Genomic DNA, 12941 nt, shown 5'->3' with positions numbered 1-12941 from the left:
TTCAGTTGGACGGCGTGAGTAATTCACCTTGCGTTGTTTGTCTTTCTTCTTTACTTTTACAACTGATCATAAGAATGACCCTTCGTTTGCTTTTCTAGTGGGTGCCCAGGCCTTGGGAGGAGTACGCTGGCGCTCCTCCCTTCGTGGCTGAGGTCCTTCGACCTAGGAGCTCGAGCCGGTTGCTGTTGAGGACGTCGATGGGTCCTGTGTGGTACTTGGGTGAGCGCTTGGCTCGTCAGTGCTCTCGGGATGTCTTGACGGTTCCCATCGATCCTCCTAGGACGATGTTTAGGGAGCCTTCCGAGGCTGAGAGGGAGGCTGACTTAGCTGGTGTTGGTGGTGACGCCCTCCTTCTTCCGGGTGAGGACTACTCGGCGTTCCTTTACGGGAGGCTGGCGTACTGGCCAGTCGTGGTAAGTATTTACTCTCCTTTTGATCAATTTGAGAACACGATGAATGATCATAGGCTTAATGGAAATCATTTGACTTTGCAGGAGGTCGAGGCGGCGGGCATTGAGCCCCCAGAGTACCCCGAGACCCTTGAGTACACCGACGCGACAGGAATGACGACGATCTCCGAGCTGCGCGACTTTGATGCGGCGGTGAGAGATGCTGGTTTGGACGAGTGGCAGCATCTGATTCGGAGGGTGAGTCTCCTAACTTGTATAATCTTGTGTAAGAACATATTTGCTTGAGTTTGTCCGATCGTTAAGAATCTCTTCTTTTGAAATGCAGGTCGCGCCATCCCGGTTTGTGGCTTTGTGGAGGGTAGCCAACCAGCTGCGGACTACTGCCGTCGAGGCACTTGTTGGCGGCCGAGGACGTCAGGTATGAACCTTTCGTTTACTTCATTTTCGAATTTATTAACTTTCCTTATGTTTGAAATGATTGACATGAGCCAATTCTTGTTGCTTGCTGAGGGAGCGTGAGCTGGAGCGAGAGCTTGCCCAGTCCCGGGAGGAGACGGCTCGCCTACTGAGGGAGCTCGAGGTTCGTGACACCGAGGTTGCTGCTCTCGAGGCGAGAGTTGCTGAAATAGACGGCGACCAGCAGTAGCTTGATTGTTGCTTTTTGTTTTCGGCTGTATTTTGTATATTTTGTACATTTTTAAAACCTACATTTTGGGCATTCGGACTTTGTTTTGGGGCTCGAGCCCCCAGTTTGGTGTACATATCCCCTTTTGATTGTATTTATGATGGCCTGAGTGCCTTTGCTGTTGGGTTGCTTTGTCTGTACCTGCAGGTTAGCTTTGAACAGGATTGGTAGATGACGGTTTGCGCCGTCATGCTGCCGGAATTTACACAGAAATCACATAAAACATACATTTGTACTCATGGCCTAAATTAGCGCAAAACAATGACTCGAAAATGCAAAAATTTGCCGGGAATGACCGGACGGTAGGGAGGGTTACCCCCTAAAAAAGGAAAAATATAGAAATATATAAGTTTGAAGGTTAATGTGGGATGTGAGAGTGAAATGATTCCCCAAAAAGAAAAAATAAAAAAGAAATGTATAAGTTTGAAAAAAAAATGAATAAATTAAATTAAATTGGTGAGGTGATTCCCCAAAAAAGAAAAATAAAAAAGAAATGTATAAGTGTGCTAAAATGACGAAAATGTCGATATCGCCTCGAAATGCGTGCCCGTGAAATTAGGAAACTCGAAATATGGCAACTTGACATATTTACCAAAATAATAACCCGTATGAATAGGAAATTATTCGTTGAGGAATTTAGGAAAGATCCAACGCGGAAAATCACATAAAGAAGGCTGAGGAAGAGGCGCAGCAGGTGCTGCGCCTGTTCCCCAGGGCATCCGTCGTGACGGATTTTAGGAAACAGCTTTTAGTATAAATAGAGACGTCGAGGGAGGTTTTATTCACATAATTTTTCCTTCTTTTCTTCGTCTTATTACATAAAGCTCTCAAAATAAGCATACATCATGAATACTCTCGAAACTCGTCTAAAAGAGTGGACAAATGAGTTCTCCAATGTGGAGAAACACGACATGGGTGCTTATAATTTTGGATCACTCTTGAGTTTGAAGTTGATCAAGGTGGTCAAACCGTTCCTAGATGCTTGTCTTGATTATTAGGACCCGAATTATTACGTATTTGCCTTCCCTGGAGGCGACATTTGCCCATTTCCCAAAGAAATTGCTGCGATTGGGGGTTGGGACCCGGAACATTTGCCTGATATACCCTCTACTTCTCAAGGATATAAGAACAAGTTTAGGGATTTCCTTGGGTTGGCAAGAGCTGATGTTGACCGTCTTGTGACCTCTAAAGGAGTGCGAATGTTGGACTTCATTGATCGATTCATCAATAGGGCAGATCCCACCATCTTTTATGTTGCGAGGCGAAGGGCATTCGGGTTTTGCCTATTACATGTATATGTCCTTCAAGGGCATGTCGATGACGATGTGAGAGGCGACCCTTGTTACTTGAGCTAGATTGAGCAAATGGAGCTGCGCAGGAGCCCAGCTTGCCTGTGTTTAGGAGAGATCCTATTGGGTTTAGATAACAGGAAAGCCAACCGTGACCTTCCTTATCTGGGAAGTCCCATTATTTTGCAGGTAAAAGAAATTTTCTCTTTTTTTCTTTTTCATTTTTTTGTTTTTTTTTTGTTTTTTTATACCCGCTTTTATTAGGTCTGGCTTATGGTGCGCCTTCGATTGATCGAGCCCCCAGTTAATGTTCCTGCTTATCATGCTCGCTCAATTGCAATGAGGACTAGGCTCTACATGGTGGACTTCACTCGAGTCTGCAATTATTAGGAAAACAAATTGAAGAGTGAAGATGGTCCCCTGATCAGATGGATCGTACCATGGTGGCATCTTAAATCTGTCACTGGGGTATCTTCCTTGGATCCTACCCGGTCCGTGCGCATCCTTGGCTTGGAGTTTATGGTATGCATCTTTCCAGAGAGGTTGATGAGGCAGGTTGGATTGAAGCAGACGATTTCGAAGCTTGACACTGCCCCGCAGACTGCCGTGGCGCTTACTACTGAGAGTCGAAGAGAATGGGCCATCAAATCGGCTCAAAGTAACATTTGGTTCTTGAATTCTTCTGTTAGTGCTCTATGGGTGTCAGATTCCTATCTGCGGTGGAGGAAAGCTACTACTCCGGAGGAGCGTGAGAGACTGAGGAAACGCGGACCTGTTGATTACAAGGTTCGTGAGGTAGAAAAGGAGAAAGAGAAGCATCTGACCGAGGGAGAGGAAGAAGCCGGGTTTCGAGTTGTTCATCCTTCAAAGAAACCAAAGACTTCTCCTGCCGTCGAGATGGTGGTTGACAAGAATGGCAAAGCTAGACCACGAGAGAGACCATTGGTGATTAGGTCGGAAGTGGCGCAAGAGCGTCCGGCTCGAGGTCGGGACAAGAAATATGATAGAAATGACAAAGACAAAGGGAAAATGGAAGAATAGCCTGAGTCTTTATTATTATTATTATTATTATTATTTATTATTATTATTATTATAAGAAGAAGTTGGGGTTTTTAGAATCCTAGCCTATTTTTATTTTTAAATCTTTTATTATGTAGCGTATTATTATTAGAAATGAAATAAAAGAGGTTAATTGGTTATGAAACCGTTGTGATTTTCTTTTCATTATTCTTTTCGAATTTCAAATGCATTCGCAAATGTCCTTCTATTTACATTTAAAATAATTAAATGGGTTGTATCCCGTGAAGGATTGCCTACGTATTCATTTAAAAAAAAATGAAATCAAACCCTTGCGCGTAGTTCAAGTAAATGTAAAAGAATAATTGTTCTAAGCAAGAGCTTGTAATGAACTTAGAAAATAAGCATGAGCTTTTACTTACTCCTAAAATGCAATTTAGTTTTTTTGATGATATGAGGATGACAAATTGTCAAAATGCAAGAGCAAGATGACATTAGCTTAATTCAGCTTGGCCAGAGGCCGTTTATTTCGTGCCACAAGAGCAACACGTGAGGTTACGCGAGGTGCGTTTTTTGCTCCTATTCTAGGCATAGTAACGTTTCAGTTGGTCGAGGTTTGACGGGTTAGTAAATTCGTTCCCATCTAGGTCTGTAATTCTAACCGCACCCCCTGGAAGTATGGACTTGACTAGAAATGGCCCGGCCCAATTGGGTTTGAACTTTCCTCGTGGATCGACAGGTAAAAGAGCTCTAATTGATTTGAGGACCAAGTCTCCTTCTTTTATAATTCTTGGCTTAACCCTTTTGTTGAAGGCACGTTTGATACGTGCCTGATATGTTTGCACATTATGTAATGCATGTAACCTTCGTTCATCCAGGAGGATGAGTTCTTCATATCTATCCCTCTTCCACTCGGCTTCTGGGATTTGACTTTCGAGTAAAATACGCAAGGATGGTATTTCTAGCTCGACTGGTTGTACGACTTCCATGCCGTAGGTCAAATAGAAAGGGGTAGCTCCAGTGGGCGTCCTAACTGATGTACGATATCCCCATAAAGCAAAGGGTATCTTTCTTGGCCAATCTCTATAGTTGTCAATCATTTTCTTGAGAATCGTGACAACGTTTTTGTTTGCCGCCTCTACCGCGCCATTGGTTTGTGGCCTATATGGCGAGGAGCGGTGATGCTTAATTTTGTACTTGGCTAGCAATTGTTCAGTCTCAGCTTGGAAATGTGATCCATTGTCACTGATGATGTCGTGTGGGCAACCATATCGACAGATGATATTGGTTTGTATGAACTTTGCCACGTTCTTGGCTGTAAGACTGGTGTAAGAAGCCACTTCCACCCATTTGGTGAAGTAATCGATTGCTACTAGGATGAAGCAGTGACCTCCTGTTCCGGCTGGAGTGATCTTGCCGATAATGTCAATTCCCCAAGCGGAAAATGACCAGGGAGATGTCATGGTGTAAAGCAATGAAGGAGGGATATGTTGCACATTCCCGAAGATTTGGCAATTATGGCAATGTCTTACATATTTGATGCAATCGGATTCCATTGTAGTCCAATAATACCCCAAACATGTGATTTTCTTTGCTATCATGGGTCCAATCATGTGAGGGCCACATTCTCCATCATGGACTTCTTCCATCACTTTCCGCGCCTGTGAATGATCAAGACAGCGTAGGATTATTACCCCGAATGCTCATTTCTGAGGATTGAGCCTCATGTTGCACTTCCGTAGCCTTGAGATGAATTTGCGAGGTTCGCAATGTGCCCCTCTCTATCCTTGGACTTGACAATCATGTCATCTACGTATACCTCAACTTCTTTATGCATCATGTCATGTAAGAGCGTGGTTGCGTTGCGTTGGTATGTAGCTCCGGCGTTGATTAATCCAAACGACATAACCGTGTAGCAATAGGTTCCCCACTGAGTGACAAAGGCGGTCTTATGCATATCTTCTATGGCCATCTTGATCTGGTTATATCCTGCGTATCCATCCATGAAGGATAGTAACACGTGATCTGCTGTATTATCCACCAATATGTCGATATGTGGTAGAGGAAAGTCATCCTTGGGACTTGATTTGTTTAAGTCTCTAAAGTCAACACAAACATGGATTCTCCCATCCTTTTTGGGTACGGGTAAAGGGACAGCCGTTGGGACATTTCTCGAACTACTGTTACTACTTGACACTAGGCTAGGAGAAACAAGGGGAGTGGGAATGACGACAGGAGGAGACTCTCTAGGAACTTCTCTAGACTCCGACTCTGACTCCGACTCTTACTCTGACTCAAATTCATCTTCTTCTGGTTCTCCTTTGAACATCTCTCCTTCTCCAGTGGTGAGCTTGGAGAGTCTTCCTTGATTGTTTGTCCACTTGATCGATTTTCTCCATCCTTTCTGCTGATTGGTGTTGGTTTCTGTGCCCAGTGTGGTAATGATCTCATCTATGATGCGTTCGGCTTCTTTGATTAAGGGAAGATCCTGGAGGTAGACATCTTCCTCACTATCTGTCCATATCCCATTGATTATCTCCTCTTTTGCGGAGATAAGATGTGAGCAATCTAAGGTAGATTCGTCATTTGTAATCATCAGAACTCCAAGAGGATTCTGAGTGTTGTTAGGCTTACCTCCAGGCAGTATTGGTAGGCGACCGTCTTCAATCATGTCTTGAAGTACATTTTTCAATTTGTAGCATTTCTCTGTATCATGTCCCTTACCTCAATGGTATTCGCAGTACGAATTCTCATCCCAGAACTTGGATTTCTTTTCTGGTTCGGGTGTAGGGCCTATTGGTTGAAATTTACCCAGTTTCATCAACCTTTTTAGAGCATTGGAATATGTGTCCCCAAGATTTATGAATTTCCTTGGTGGGGTACTCTTCTTAGATGGCTCGAGAAGGTTAACTTCATCAGTTTTGCTAGTAGAGCCGTAAGAACGACTTGTTGAGCTTTGATATCCACGACCTACCGTTTTGGACAAGAGCCCTTTACGGATGTCATCTTCGATCCTTGTCCCTAGTACGGTTAAGTCTTTGAAGGTCTTAATGTTTTGGTACCTCAAATGATTTGCATAGATGGGCTTTAGGTTGTCCACGAATTTCTCCACGAGGGTAGCTTCATCTGGACGTTCAACAAGTTGAGTACTAGTCTTCCTCCACCTACTTAGAAAGTCGGTGAAACCTTCTTTGTCATTTTGGGTAAGAACCTCTAAAGTGCGCATGTTGACTTGGATTTCAGCATTATCCGCGTATTGTCTGGTAAGCTCAATTGCGGCATCATCCCAGGTGGCGATTTTCTTTTGTTCTAGAGAATAGAACCATTGTTTTGGAATGGTGTCAAGAGATGAAGGAAAGATCCTTAAGAATATCTCGGGTTTAATGCCTTTGATAGACATGTAATCCTTAAAAGCACGGATACGGTTCAAAGGGTTTTCATGCTCCTTGAATTTAGGGATATCTATCATGTTGAAGTTGGTTGGCAACTTGGAACTTACGGCTTCATATTTGCGATTGTTTTCCCTATAAGTGTCATCCCCTTTGAGATACATCAATTGTTCCTCCAAGTATTGGAGTCGTTTCTCAGCTGTAGTCATACCTATGGGAGGGTTTTCGTCCCCGAAGTTATTCACAAATTCATCAGACACTTCACTTTCTCGAGGAGGCATCCTCGTTTCCACGGCATATATTCGGCCTTCAATTGTGTCAAGGCGATCGTACACTTGGTCTTGAGTGACTTGGAGACGAGCTAGCGCGGCTAGGATTTGATCATTACCATTCTGGAGTTGGTTGAAGTTCACGTCGCTTGTTTCAGGCATCTTGGAAACTGGATAAGAGATCGACGACGATCAAAACATGATCGACCATTCTAGCACACTTACTTGAAAAGGAATGTTTTGACTCGAGAAGTGGGAGTGTGCCACTTGTGTCAAGTGAGTTTTGAGGAAATGACAAATTTTGAAAATTTTGGTCCTAGTCAACTTTAGTGTAGTTGTAGGAGTGGACTCGAAGTGAGGTTTTGTAGATACCTCATTTATGCACCTCCCGCAAACCACCCGGTGATGATTGGGCCGCATGTTTGGTACGCGGAACGATTTATGACGGTTCGTAAGTTTATCGTCAAGTGATTGCTCAAACACTGATGTCTACCTCTTAGTTGTCATCTACACGCCGATACGGTCGTTTTGACAGTAATTAGAGTACATTTGGAGTCCGGGCCTAAAACCGTCTTCATTTTCTGATAACTGTTAAATCCCGAGTCAGAATGTTCCGGATATTTCTATTCCATATTTTATAAATATTTCACAATCTTTTAATCTTTGGTAAACAATTTCCCGTAATATTCATACAAAATATTAAGGAAAATAAGATTATCCCGTTATTCCATAAATTAAACACGGAAATCTTTCTTCCGCAGGAGGAAACCATCTGGGAACAGACGCAGCAGGTGCTGCGCCTCTTCCAAGGGACGCAGTGCCTGCTGCGCCTCTTCCCAGGTCCTTTTCTGCGTATTTTTCGTATCTTTTTCATATCTTTTCGAGATTCACTTCCAAAGTTTCTCCGAAAACCCTATTCCTTCACGTGATTAGTATAAATAGGAGCCTTCGCTCCTCATATTTCTCACGCGAGTGTTCGCCCTTCTCTTCTCCCTTTGCATTCTAGACCACGTTCTTACTTTTTGGCGTCTACGTGCTTGAACATTCGACCACGTAAGCTCGGATCCTTCTGAGTACCAGCCTCGTTTGCATGACCTACCAATTTGACCAACTCCACAACTAATCAGCTTCATTAATCTTAATCGTTTTCCTCTTACGAGGGCACTTTCGTTACATTCGAGTCGAGCATCACTAAAAGTTAACTTAGTTCATCTCGTTTCGTCAAACATGTAAGTCTGAGGGTGTAAATCCTTCTTTATTTATTGTTATTTATTTATTTATTGTATCATTAATGTAAGATTTATGTCGAAAAAACTTATTAAAACCGATTTATAAAACCACGTTTAAAACCCTTTTTACCGATTGCCAGAAGATAACCGTCGAGAAAGGACGCAAAGAATCGCTGCGGCTCTTGAAGGAGAGAGGCGATGCTGCTGCGCCTCTTCGTGAGGCCGCCGCAGATTCTCGCTTCCTTTCTTCTTCCTTCGTCCTCTGTAAACTCGTTTGCTTTTATGTGTTTTCGTTTGTTTTCGTCAATTCTTTGGTATAATAGCATAATAATCTCACATGTACACTGTTTATCATCGTTAGCATATAATTAATCATTAAATCCGACTTAAATCCCTTATAATTCATATTTGCGGGTTTTCGTCATTAAAATCAATCCGGGTTGTAGAGATTCGATTCATTCATATTGAGTTTCTGGAATTCGATCTTTGATATATTTCCATCTGTCTATTGTCATATTCGTCATTAGTTCTTCATTAATTCGTCGTGTTTAACCTATTTAGTTCGCCCATGTCATTAATCGATCTTTCATCCATGTAAAAAATTTGTTCACATTAGTTTCATCCATGTTTTATCGCTTTTATGACTCATTCATATGTAAGTAATGAATTAAATCACTTCTATCCGAGTTAATTATCATAATCGATCCTTAAAATCACCAATTAACGTTAACGACTTGCGATTTGCGCTTCCGGCCACAGAACTCACCTTTGAAACGACGCAAAGAATCGCTGCGCCTCTTCCAAAGGGCGCAGTCCTGCTGCGCCTGTTCCAGCTTGACTTCTGTCTCTGTACTTCCGTCCTGCCTTGACCTGATTAATTAGCTTACGTATAATTAACTATTACCCGTATTATCGCCTAATAATTTGTTCGTTAATTCGTTCCTTTATTCTTTTTCTTAAATTATCCGTTTTAGAAGTATTTTCGACATAAATCACTAAACCCGATGTAATTATTGTAATTTAATTATTGTAATTTTCCTTTATTGTATTTATCATTGTGCTTTGTATCACTTGTATGTTTTCACATGTAATTGAACCTTAAATCCTTACTTCGACCCAATTGTTTGTTAAATTAATTGTTCACCGACTTATTATTAATTCTCACATGCTAGGATCAAAACTTGGATGTTGCATTGCATGCATATAATCGACGATATATCAAGTATGAATAACTTCCCTAATCATTAGTAGAGGCCGCTATCGAGACGGGCAGGATTAGGTGTTCGATCAAAAGAGTTTCCTAATACGTACCCTCACCCCTTACTCCAGATCTCTGTGAACATCCGTGTTCATTGGCATCCACGAGAGTCATTCTAGACATAGAATGCTAAGGGTAACGAGTTCTTGGTGTTCATGTCACTACTTTGTGTCTTGACATGGCACGAGGTATTCGAACGGTTCCAATTTTCCATAAAAATTGGTGGCGACTCCACAAAATACAAACGCTTGTTCTCTTCCTTCCCAAGCGCCCCCGTGGGCCCGCGTCCACAGTTTGGCGACTCCGCTGGGGATAATACATTTACGTGTAGCCAAGGGTGAAACTTGAACAAGGTTAGGGAATAGTTTATACAAGACAATTGTCGGTTTTCATAACTCGATCTTCCTAGATCGTTTTATTCGGCCTTCCTAGGCCCAACCCAACCCATTCGACCAATCGTCCCGTCTAGACGGTCCTAATTCTTATTTGGGCCTAAGGATGGATAGCGATTGACGTCATCCATACCATGATGCTTACTCTTGTTTGTATCAAGGACCTTTACTACTTGAGGAAATGGACTAGGAATCGGCCTTACTCTTGTTTGGTACGAGCCTCTCCATAGACTTCGGGTTTGATTGTTCGGTATGGCAACCCACCCTTTAAACCAAAACCCTTTTAAATGCACTCAGCATCCCGTTATAATGCTTGTATAAATGTTTGTACCTTACATGATCACCATTTCTAAACGAAACCATGACGATTTTTGTAAAATTAAAATCCCTTTTAAAGTGTAAATTTCGAAAAAGGCCCGTGATTAGCGCAAAACCGAGTCGAAACTCTGTCCATTTGTCGAGTCAAAATTCGGGCCCAAGCCCATTTCAAAACCTCACTTTGAGTCCACTCCCGCAACTACACTATAGTTGACTAGGACACACATTTTCGAACTTTGTCATTTCTTCAAAACTCACTCAACACAAGTGGCACACACCCACTTCACGAGTCAAAACATTTCTTTCTTAGTAAGTGTGGTAGAATGGTCGATCGTGTTTTGATTCGTCGTCGATCTCTTATCCAGTTTCCAAGATGCCTGAAACAACCGACGTGAATTTCAATCAACTCCAAGATGGTAATGATCGAATCCTAACTGCGCTAGCTCAAATCCAAGTTACCCAAGATCAAGTGTATGATCGCCTTGACACCATCGAGGGCCGGATCTATGCCGTAGAAGCGAAGTTGCCTCCTCGAGGAAGTGAAATCGTTGATAACTTCGTGAATGACTTTAGGGATGAAAACCCTCCCATGGGAATGACTGTAGCTGAGAAAAGACTCCAATACTTAGAGGAGCAATTGATGTATCTTAAAGGGGATGACATTTATAAGGAGAATAATCGCAAGTATGAGGCCGTAAGTTCCTAATTGCCAACCAACTTCAACATGACGGATATCCCTAAATTCAAGTGGCATAAAAACACTTTGAACCATATCCGTGCTTTCAAAGATTACATGTCTATCAAAGGCATTAAACCCGAGATGTTCTTAAGGATCTTTCCTTAATCTCTTGACACCATCCCAAAGCAATGGTTCTACTCTCTAGAACACAAGAAGATCAATACTTGGGAAGACGTCGCGATTGAGTTTGCTAAGCAATATGCGGATAATGCTGAGATCCAAGTTAACATGCGTACTCTAGAGGTTCTTACCCAAAATGACAAAGAAGGTTTCACCGACTTCCTAAGTAGGTGGAGGAAGACTAGTACCCAACTAGTTGAACGCCCGGATGAGGCTACCCTTGTGGAGAAATTCGTGGACAACCTAAAGCCCGTCTATGCCAACCATTTGAGATACCAAAACATCAAAACTTTTAAGGACTTAACCGTACTAGGAACGAGGATTGAAGAAGACATCCGTAAAGGGCTCTTGTCCAAAACGGTAGGACGAGGATATCAAGGCTCAACAAGTCGTTCTTACGGCTCCACTAGCAAGACCGATGAAGTTAACCTTCTCGAGCCATCCAAGAAGAGTACCCCACCAAGGAAATTCACAAATCTTGGGGACACTTACTCCAATGCTCTAAAAAGGTTGATGAAGCAAGGCAAACTCCAACCCATAGGACCTACTCCCGAACCAGAAAAGAAATCCAAGTTCTGGGATGAGAACTCATACTGTGAATATGATGCGACCATAATTGGCGCATATTTAGCCCCCGAATTACCATTGTTTCTATGCTTTTTAGTGCCTATTTGGGTCATTTCTTATCTTTAGTTCTTTGTTTTGCATATTCTTTGAGATTTTGATCCCTTGGTAGGAAAGGAGTAAGAATCTTGCATTTTCATGGCAAAACAAGGCTAAATTGATCATATTCAATGACCAAGCATCAAGGAGAGACAAGACTAGAAGGCCTTTGTACATAGCATAGTAGAAGAGCATTGTTGAGAAAAGGATCCTTGAGTCCCCAAGGAAATCCCCAAGGAATTCATGAAGAAAAGGGAAGAAAAAGAAGAAGGAAAGCTGCTGAACTACAATCCGAACGGATTGTAGAGAATCCGTCCGTCCTCGCCAATCCGAGCGTCCCGCAAAGGAATCCGCTCGGATTCCCCCTCGCCAGTCCGAGCGTCTTGCCCAAGAATCCGCTCGGATTCATCAGCCCAGATCCGGCCGTCCCGACTCCCATCCGCACGGATTGCAGCACAGCACGTTTTCATTCCTCAAGCATCGATAAGAGAAGCCCTTCTCTCGGATAATCCCGGAGGCTCCTTGCTCAACTTAAAAAGTGTAATTACTAGTTTAGCCCTTAGTTAACCCTAATGCATCCTCCCTAATTTTCACTATAAATACCCCATTAGTCTAATTAGAGGACCATGTTCTTCTTATCAATAATTAGGGTAGTTAATATCAATCAAATCTCTCTTAAATATTGTAATCAAATATTAATCAAGTTTTAATCCAAGTTTTAGTTCTTTAATATCTCTCTTGTTCTTACTTTATTTTGGGTAATTGAAGATTATTTGGGTTATTATTGGGAGATTGACAACCTCTCAATCTAGGATTCAAGTACTTCTATTATTCTTGCTTTATTATTGGAATCATTAGTAGGTATAATCTCTTAATCCCTTTTTAATTATTGCTAATTACTTTCATTTATTCATCATGTTTCATTATGTTAGTATGATTGACAACCTTTCTAGCATGATCAATATGATAATGAGTGAGTAGTCTCTTAGCTAGGGTTTAATGGGTGATTAAGGGAAACCAACATGGGGAATGATTCATGCTTAAATTAATATGCTTTCATATCTTATTTGCTTGCTTGTTTTGATCTTAATACATGCACATGTTATATTTGATGAAATGCTAAGCCTATGAATCCTTGCATTTACTATCATCTTCTATCCTTT

This window comes from Silene latifolia, chromosome 6 (genome assembly GCF_048544455.1).
Source record: "Silene latifolia isolate original U9 population chromosome 6, ASM4854445v1, whole genome shotgun sequence".
Lineage (NCBI taxonomy): Eukaryota > Viridiplantae > Streptophyta > Magnoliopsida > Caryophyllales > Caryophyllaceae > Silene > Silene latifolia.
This window is presented reverse-complemented; position numbering follows the sequence as displayed.